This window comes from Magallana gigas, chromosome 10, assembly GCF_963853765.1.
Source record: "Magallana gigas chromosome 10, xbMagGiga1.1, whole genome shotgun sequence".
Lineage (NCBI taxonomy): Eukaryota > Metazoa > Mollusca > Bivalvia > Ostreida > Ostreidae > Magallana > Magallana gigas.
In genome coordinates, this window is record NC_088862.1 from 10,688,834 (window position 1) to 10,698,788 (window position 9,955).

At 33.5% G+C, this 9,955-nt stretch overlaps 1 non-coding gene across 1 annotated transcript; it reads left to right on the forward strand.

The window, feature by feature from the left end:
* Window positions 1–4,901: 4,901 nt before the first annotated feature.
* On the forward strand, window positions 4,902–4,972 carry Trnag-gcc (transfer RNA glycine (anticodon GCC)). The gene has a single exon. It is a non-coding gene; the product is annotated as a tRNA-Gly (tRNA).
* The last annotated feature ends 4,983 nt before the right edge of the window (window positions 4,973–9,955 follow it).

The window sequence follows — 9,955 nt, forward strand, 5'->3', positions numbered from 1 at the left end:
ACACTTCTGTTCTATCTTATATTACTTCCGACAGATGTCTTTCTCCTGAAATTCCAACATCCCGTTTGGTATGTGTATTTGATAAATTATTTTTCGGTCCAAAACTTTATATTCACAACTTCTTTCATATTGAGACTTCTTGAAAAACCGAAATTGTGAAAAATACCTTTTTAAGAACTTGTTCTTGTTGCATGAATTAAAGAATACAAACATGAAACCGGGGACTCGAGTGATAATGTCATCTATCGACCATAAAAATTGACAACGACATAAATAAAGCAAAATCAATATACATTTACAAATAGTAGATTAGCTAATCTTACGATGAAGCATTATAATAAAGCATTAAAAAGCTTAAAAATGTTAGTAGCAAATATATCATTATAACATCGTTTATAATTTTCACGTTAACAAAAATTCGAACACCCCGTCCAGTATATGTATAGGCCCAAACCTTTTTCTTGCAGCCCGCGGACTAGAAATTGGCTGCGATTCGGGTAATATGTAGTGCAATGGTGTTTTCAATTTTTGTAAAATAAATTTTTACACAAATCTTAATGATATAGAATTATAAGAATTTTTTTTCCCTTTTTAAGTTCTTTATAAAATAAATATTTCATTATTTTGTGATATGGAATTTCATTTTTTTTTTACCGTGGTTTTCAATGCTTTGCTTAAAGCAGAAAAAGCACTTGTCACTAGCTTATGCCAAATGTCTCCATACGCCATAATCGCATTATACTATATATAACAACGTGTACAGATAAACAGATAAACTTTCATCAACACTTCTTGAAACATATATATTGCCGAGTTACACCTATCTGGCTTTCAGCAAGCGCCCATATCAACTTGACAAGAGAATGATTCGGATCATGTGCCAGCTTATTTATATACATCACTTCTTTGTTTACTGAATGCTCAGAATCCAGAAAATTCTAATTATTTTCCTTGAACAGGTGGCATTTTCAGATTTTGTCATATCCATCTTATTGTGACATGAAACAGTTCAAGGTGAAACAGACGCTTGGAGATTTTTAGATTATATATTTTCAGTGAATTTAGGTTTGTGTTTTATATAAAAAATAAAATAAAAAAAAAAACCACTTAAAGGACGCAATATTTCCGATGAAGATTATTTTGGTAATTTTCGCGGGGTTTTTTCACAGGGTTATATCAACTAATTCCCGGCATGCACGAGTGAAAGAGCAATTTACGATCCTTGCCTCTAGAAAATTTTCTCAGTTATAATGTTCAAGGTCTCCTGGCATCAGCTTACGGAAACTTGATGCAAGTAAACTGCTTTTTAAAAATTTTGCAACGATTTCTGAGGTTTATTTCATTGTTTAGCTGTAGAATTTTATTTTTTCCCCTCGTCTATGTAATATTCAACGGATGCATGAGGGTTTTTGAAATTACTAACATTATTGCAACCATCTATCATTTATCGCTCAAAACGCTATTAAAATCTCCTATTCGGATGCCATCAAGCCCTCTTGAGTATTTCGACTAGCTATCGCGCGTATTAAAGGGGTTTCGCATTTCAATACTACATCAATATTTAAAGGTTCGGTAATTTGCTTTGTCAGCATAAAGTTGCGATATCATTTTTCATTTCTCTCCTTGGGTTTTTAGATAATTACAATGCTTGATGAAGACCCATAGAGTGGTTAGGCATTGACACGCGTATTTATCGCCGTCCTGCAATGTTTAAATACCGACCTAGGTCAGAATTAATTGGAGATTTCGTCCAGTTTCAAATCTCCAATCGCTGAAAACTACAGAGAGATGTCTTATTAGTGAGTCAAGGTTAACCTAAATAAGCCGGCTTAACATACAAACGTCAGTTTAGAATGTGGGTTTCTGGGTTTTGCACTCTCTTTATCTCGCACCGCTTGTGATTATAATAAGTTGTTGAGATGTCAAAAGCAAGCAGAGAGGAATTGGACGTGTGTTTGTATGTATTCATATTATGATAAGAAAAGGAGGCGAAAAAAAACCCCGTCACGCTTATGACAGCCAGGTGACCAATTCAAAGTTGAATTTGAATGACAGATAGTGGAAAAAAAGTATAATTTTGTGATGATGCTTAGAGTTTTAATTAAGAGTTTAATTATGTCAGCGGCTTATTACCAATATCTACCGACTGCCCCGGTTTGGTTTTAGTATATATGTAATAAATTGATTAAAGGAAAACATAATTGATTATAATGTAAATCAAAATTTAATTAACCACGAATATATTGAGATCTAAACCGGTATATCAAAACGACTCGTGGTTTGGAAGATAATTAATTTACTTTAAACATGTAAATCAAAATTTAATTAACCAAGGACATATTGAGAATTAAATGGGTATATCAAAATGACTCGTGGTTTGGGAGATAATTAACTTAAACAAAATGATATCGGCGTGATATGGTATGAATAACACATCCATAGCTATTCCGAGACCATTACAGAATCACAGTGGGTAAGCTGGAACAGTCACTGATACATATGGAGTTTTAACTTGCTGAATATCTAGAAACAAATACAACTTAACGATGGGAAAATAAGCAAATGACAAAAAGTTAACAAAATAGGTAAATAAACAAGCCATAGATAGATAATAAGAAAAATGACCTACACAATAGTCGATTTTTTTTCATAATTTGATAATTAATACTTGCACTAGGTGTAAGGGGGGGGGGGGTCGAATTTGAATTTAGTTTTGGTCGTGTTTTGAGGAATTAAATATATTGAAATAGATTGAAACACATTCATCATGACTTTGCAAAAAATTAAAGTATGCAGATTGTATGAGTTTAAACATAAAAGGTTGTTAAAATATCACCTGGGGTTGTAAGTAAAGAAAAGCAAATTGTTGTTTACAACAATAATGGCCGGATAGATTAAGGTGTCACATTTTTTTTTTATCTTATTCTTAAGGAAAAATGAGAAAAATGCTTGAAATAAATACCATGGTTGAAGGCCATCTATTTTATTATATTAAAGGAAAGCACATGCAGTTCAACGAAACCTATACGGAAGTGAAACTTCATTGCTATCTGCATGCGATTTTAAAGTTTGTGGGAATCATTTCTGCCACATGTGGCAAATTGCCTTAAATCTAATGAAGTGTTCAGTTTCTTTTCCTATCCACTAACCCCGCCCCCCCCCCCCCCCCGCCCCCACCCTCCCGTTTTTTAGACATTTTTTGACCAAAGAATCTTCGCTTTTACAGTTAAGATCAGAAGGAAGTATATATATGCTGCAAATAAAAACAACACGTCAGAAATGCATTAGGAATGACTGTTACGTCACTTCCTGGTATCAATATCCTAAACAATTCATAAAAATATGGCAAATTGTTGGGAGTGAAACATGCGTTATGTCAGCTAGCAAAACGGCTTCATTATTTTTTTTTTACTCTGACGAATTATTTTGTTTTTCAACCGATTTGTTGTATATAATTTGTAGCCCTCGGGCCTAAAATTGATGTTTTAACATCCAATGCTTGAGAGCTTTCTGAAGTAGTTTGTTTGTAATGTTCTCAACAATTTACAACCAGTGTTATTTGATACGTGGTATTTATCACTTGCCTGGCTATGCCAATTATATGCGAAATGTCAGAGAAGGAGAGAAGGATGTAATATATATGTACTAACTATTATGACCCATCATTTCAAGCTACGTTCGGTTAAAAGAACGCCAAAAAGGAGCAGGGAAAAGATAATTGCATTATGTACATTAAAAGGAACCATCTTTTTACTGGGGTGGGGTAAGGTGGGGTTAATTTTGTTCCTTCTTTCCTTACCATATTTTAATATTTATTCAAATGTTCATGCAGCTACCATTTCCGCCCCCCCCCCCCCCCATATCACTTCCCTTTAAGATCACCCCTTTATGTGTTCACATCAAGCCAGGCACGTAGCATCGTTTTTGGTTTTTGAAAGTTGGGGGGGGGGGGGGGGGGCAGGCTCATCCAAAAATTCTTGACAAGCCAAAAAAGGGGGGGGGGGCAACTCTTTGATAAGTCAATTTTTTGTATGTAAATGTGAGAAAAATCTTTACTGTGCAAAACAGATGTTGCAGCAAAACCTCGTAACAATGTAGTGGATCTTGTTCTTCGGTCACGATATTAATATCAATAATGCTATATAATTAATAAATTTTTAAGATCGTATGCATCATGAAAAATTCAATGTGCATGAGGTTACATCATGTTTGAATTTTTTACAATAATTATGATATCCCAAGCAAGTTTCAAAGTCATGAAAAACACAACCAAACGCTTCAACCAACTGCCAGGGTAGGTACTATATTTTTCAAATCATATTACATAAGGAAAATAATGAAAAAGGTTTTTTAATACATGTAGCTTATTGAATGCGACGATTTAGTTGATAGGCATTCGTAAGAATGATATCAAATAATTAAGCAACCTTTTGATAATAATCATTCAAAAATACGAATAAATGTTGCAAAGTAAAAGTTTGTGTCCAATCTATACAAATCTAAGCTATAAACCTTAAAGTATTTTTCCGTTTCGTTTTCCGTTCCGCGTTTTAGCAACACCCTTTTTTTTTATTAAGCATGTGTTACAATATCGATATTATAATATAAAATGTAGATTATAGGCAGGAATTCAAAATCAAGGACTGGAATCAAATTTTTTTTTTCTTATAAACAATGAAGTACTGTAGGCTAGATTGTCTTCAAATTAATCATCAAACCTATGAACTATAATTTTCAATTGAATTTTTAGAGTAAAATTTGAATATATTCCTTTTTTTAACTTAGCTCTTCTACTTTAGGAGATCAATGTAGTGTGAAAATGGCCACGACTTCCAACCATCTTTAATGAAGACAAAATTTAAAATGTTTGTTGTTACATGTATATCCATTGCTTATATCAAGCATCGGTGGTTCAGTGGTAGAATGCTCGCCTGCCACGCGGGCGGCCCGGGTTCGATTCCCGGCCGATGCAATTTTTTTCTTAAAGCAGTATGAGACACTTCCGTGTTGAGGTGTATTGTTTATCGAAATAAAAAATAAATGAGGTGCATTTGTATAAGTAGTTTCTTCCCGACATTTTCACTTACATTTACATGTAACAGCGTAGCGCAGTGGGTTAGAGCGTTTACAATGAATCTGTAAGTCATGAGTACGAATCCCGCTTGGGGTTTTACAACTTATTTTTAAAAGATATTTTTGGTAAAATATAGTAAAATTTGAAAATTCTAAACCGGTGAAAATATTTCAATTATAATGAACTTTAATCCACGTATTTCACAGATGCCCCATATTACCTTAATTTTTGTCATCGATTAAATGTGTTATCGGATATATTAACTCTCTCTCTATCTCTTTTTGTGTCTCTTTCTCTTTAATTGAATTTATTTAGAGCACGGATAGCACCTGCATATCAAAATTTTTACTGACATGTTTTGTTTAAAGATTATATTCCCCAGTATGTCGGAAAAATATTTCGTACTATGCGTTTTTATCAATTTAGATTGCTCTAATTTTTAGTGAAAATCTAACGCTTGCTCCGGATTGATATAAAGTGGGTGGAGCTTTACTTACTTATATCTTGGTCAAAACAGCTGGCACTAGTAAAAAGACAAAAACTCTTTCATGGACACGAGATATAAAATAACACTCTAGGAACCTTTATCTGTCTAAAAACTGGTTGAGTGATTTCATATCAACGCCCCGTGATCAGATAAGCTCAAGAAATGAGGGTATATCTCATGAACTTCATGCGGGAAAAATTCATATTTTCAAGGTCTTTATTTCCACGAGTACATGTCTTTCTGCTCTGATTATGGATCTCAAAAACCTCTAAAAATTAAAGGCCCCCCCTCTCTCTCTCTCTCTCTCTCTCTCTCTCTCTCTCTCTGCCTTCCCGTACCCAGTCTCAACCGTCTTAGGCTAGTTTAGGCGCTAGGAACCTTGCTATATGAGACCCTAACAATCTTTATCGGGTTCCACGCAGTGTTTAAAAAATGGTATTAAATTATATTTGAAGTGTGTAAAGGAGTCTTTGGACAACATAAGAAACGCGGACATTTACAGGTATATAACAAGCCTCCCACACAAACATTATTCTCTGCACATATATCGTATAGATTTGTTGCTCCCTTTTCATAAGCTTTTGTAATGCTGTACATTTTTCATTCAATAATATTCTTATCTTTACTGATAATATGTACATTGTATGGATGCTTTGTCACATCAACTGACTGTGATACAAAGCTGCAAACATGTGTTTATATTTACATCTACCGAGAATGATTCCACCATTTCTTACGGAAACTTACTGTTAATTCATAGCTTTATAGAAACCTCGATTGGTCTACAGCGATCTACGAAAAGTCATGGACATGATTATGTCAAACTCAAATTCCCATAAGAGAAGATTTGGCTGTTTCTTTTAGCTTACGTACTGATGCACATTAACAGTAGTTTAGTGAATTTGACTTACTGTTTACAATCAGTTAATTAATTTGTTAAAAGAACGATATAAATATAAACAATAAACGCGGGTTATTTATTTTTTTCTGCAATGTCGCCTACTTCATACATCGCATGAATCACCTAAAAAGTATTTCATTGTTTAAACTCATGTTCAAGGCACATACTGAATTGAAAAGGTGTGTATTTTGAACCTCAATGTAATGCATACTGTGTTTGTTCTCCGGGTTAATATCTAGTATATATAAATGTATATTTTCTTACAATGACAGGTATATTATCAATTTAATTTCTTTACCTGGTATTTGAGAACAAGAGATACATATGCATTTACTCATTTATTTGGTATAGGTTTACATGTTGCTAAACTAGATTATCTCTTAATTAAATTGATCAAACATAGTTTTTGATTAGCAAAGAATGAAACAACAAACGAGAGAGAGAGAGAGAGAGAGAGAGAGAGAGAGAGAGAGAGAGAGAGAGAGAGAGAGAGAGAGAGAGAGAGAGCATAAAGCCGTAAACGAAAGAAACACAACTCTTGCTTCATTCTAAACGAAGTTCAAAAATTTTAGTTACTGTTCGTTCACTGTTACAATATTTTTGTTATAAGTAAACAATTCTGATTTTTAAAAGGGCTCGATGGTTGTGGCATTTTTTTTTAGACTGTATTGATCTCCTTTAGAAGAAGAGCTATACCTAAAAATATAGAAAAAAAACACCTAAATTCAAAAAGTTATCTATATTGATTTTTATTCTGTACTAATTAATAGTTTACAGCGATACAAATCATAATTCTCTGTTGGTTAATTTGTTGACCATCCAGTCTACAGAAAGAAAAGATCGGCTTATCAACAACAAACAAGTATTACAATGTATAAATATTTAGTAAACTATGCTGAACTTTTAATAACTGATAATTTGGACCGCTTATTTGAATTCGTTTTGATTTTTTAAGTGGGCTGCATGGCGCGGAAAGTGATAAACAATCAATTAAGGCCGCATTGTGCATTGATATGTCATGAACTAAATTAGGGATTGGGGGGGGGGGGGGGGTGAGTTAAGTCCCATAGAACCGAAATTAAGGGGGTACAAGTATCCTCCCCATCATGGCCAAAATAAACCTACAAGTGCCTACTCCACGAATTTCGTTTACATTATTGTCAAATGGTACATTTCGGTCAGTAATATGATCTTGACTTAATATAAAGAAAAGTTTCAGAAAACAAATTTTAAAACGTTGAATATTGTAGTTTACATTTTTTTTTAAAATCTAGATATGTCACTTCTATTTTGTGACGAGGTTATGTATAATTGGCCACTGGAAAATTCAGAAAATGAGCAATATTTGTCGGTTAATTCCGGTCAGTTAATCATCTGATGCAATTGTTGGTTTTTGCTTTGACCTGCATTCACAAAATGTATATAGCCTATACAAATTTAAAAATTAAGCTAAAGAAATTTGATTGTAAATAAACAATAAGCTTTGCATCTTAAAAAACCACACACACAGTTCAATGGTTTATATGAATTGAATTTTATTTTATGCGTTAATCGATATCGAGGTGGGTTTTCTTAAAATTGTTCTTTCACACCCCCCCCCCCAAAAAAAAAACCAAAAAAAAAAAACCCCCCAAAAAACAAAGACAAAAACAAACAAAAACAAAAACAACCCAAAACCAAAAAAAAAAAAACCCCAAACAAACAAACAAACCCAAAACAGCCATGGCCCATGATTCTATGATATGAATTTCTGAAATATCACGAACGTCGAAGAACGGTTGTAAAATCGATTCATTTACTACATCGTTCAATTCAACGGACACTGCAAAGTGAATGCGACAGGAAAACAAATTCTAGTTTCACGATTCCAACTTATGATTTTACGGAGGCCCGTTGATGTCATGTAAGAAGAATACTTTTTCTGGCAGCCACATTATATCTGGCGGCCGGATAGAATTGATGTAATAGATTTATGTGAGCATGTGCTTGATGTGATCCTAATCAAATGAACTTCTGCTTTAAGGAATTTGAGAAAATGGTGCCACACACAATGTTCTGCTTAAAAAAAAGACCATACGGAGCAATGTTAAGGCGTCCCGGAGCTAAAATACGACTGGAAAATTATATTATTTGAATCATCGCTAAAATACTTTGACCGGGAGTATATCTTAAAATCTTTATTACGTTTTTTGACGATGATGTTAAACATTATAATTATTTGATGCATTTTTGTGACGTCATATGTACTTCATAATCACGTGACGGGCAAATCCTAACATTGCAAATGATCAAATTAAATTGCATCGGTGCAGGTGATCAAAGGCATTAGATCAATAATATTTTAAAGAAAAATCCTTTGTTATGTCATATATTTGAAGTTCTTGCTTGGGCTTGAACTTTTTGTTTATCATAGATATTACCAAAACATTCCACTATCATCAAAATAAAGCAAATTTTTACTAATCAAAAGCGATTTACAAAACAGTGGACTGAATCCGTTGGTTTCCCAAGCACAATTCATATGGGTACTTATATTCTCTACCAATTTTTCGTAAAATATTCTTAAATTGTATTAATCTTTCACCTGCGCAAACCTGGTTTTTACATGCATTTAACATATGATTTCTTCATAGACCAATCCACACGTTACAAAAGTTATGTCCCTTGGCCGCCATCTATGGGGAAAAACCCATAGGTTTCTCACTGTAGCCTTTGTAGTTTAGAGGTTTGTATCTTTGTTATTTGGCAATAAAATTCTGTTTCCGTTGTGTATTTTGATTGCCCCAAGATGGTGCAACCCACACATCGAAAGAAGATTTTATCACAGGACACGCAAATATTTGGTAGCATAAAATAGGAAAAACGTTTTGTTTTTCCCTTTTGACCTTTGGGTTGACCCCGCAAAGGGAAACATCTTTTGTAAAATGTGGATTGGACTAGTCAGTTGTTTATATGCAGTAGGAAAAGTGTAAATTGTCTTTTACTTTGAACGAAGCTTTACGTCTAGCATTAACGACAGCATATATGTAAAGAAAACATGCGGTTTTATTACTGTTTTGATAGAATTCACTTTTAGCCTTACGATACATTCCCTGAGAACTATCGACAGGAATGCAGATCGTGACGTCAGATCGTATGAAGTACACATCGCTGTAAAATCAATCGAGAAGCCTTAACATGCCAGCGAAAGTTTCACCCGCATTAGAATCGGACAATATCAAGAAAATATGATATACAATCTAGCACAAAATTTTCTTTTCATTTTTGAATTATAAAGATCTTGTTAAAATTATCACAATTTAAAAATTTATACTTTGATTTGCATTTGTTCACTAGAAACTATAAAGCATTTTGATAATGCTCAATGTATCGAAAGAATTCTTGAACTATCTTAGGAAATACCGAGTTGCATCAAGGAGATCAGTTTGTTTTAATTTTGTCGATAAAAAAGTATTTGTCATATGTTTTCTTGTTTATTCACATCTTACATGGA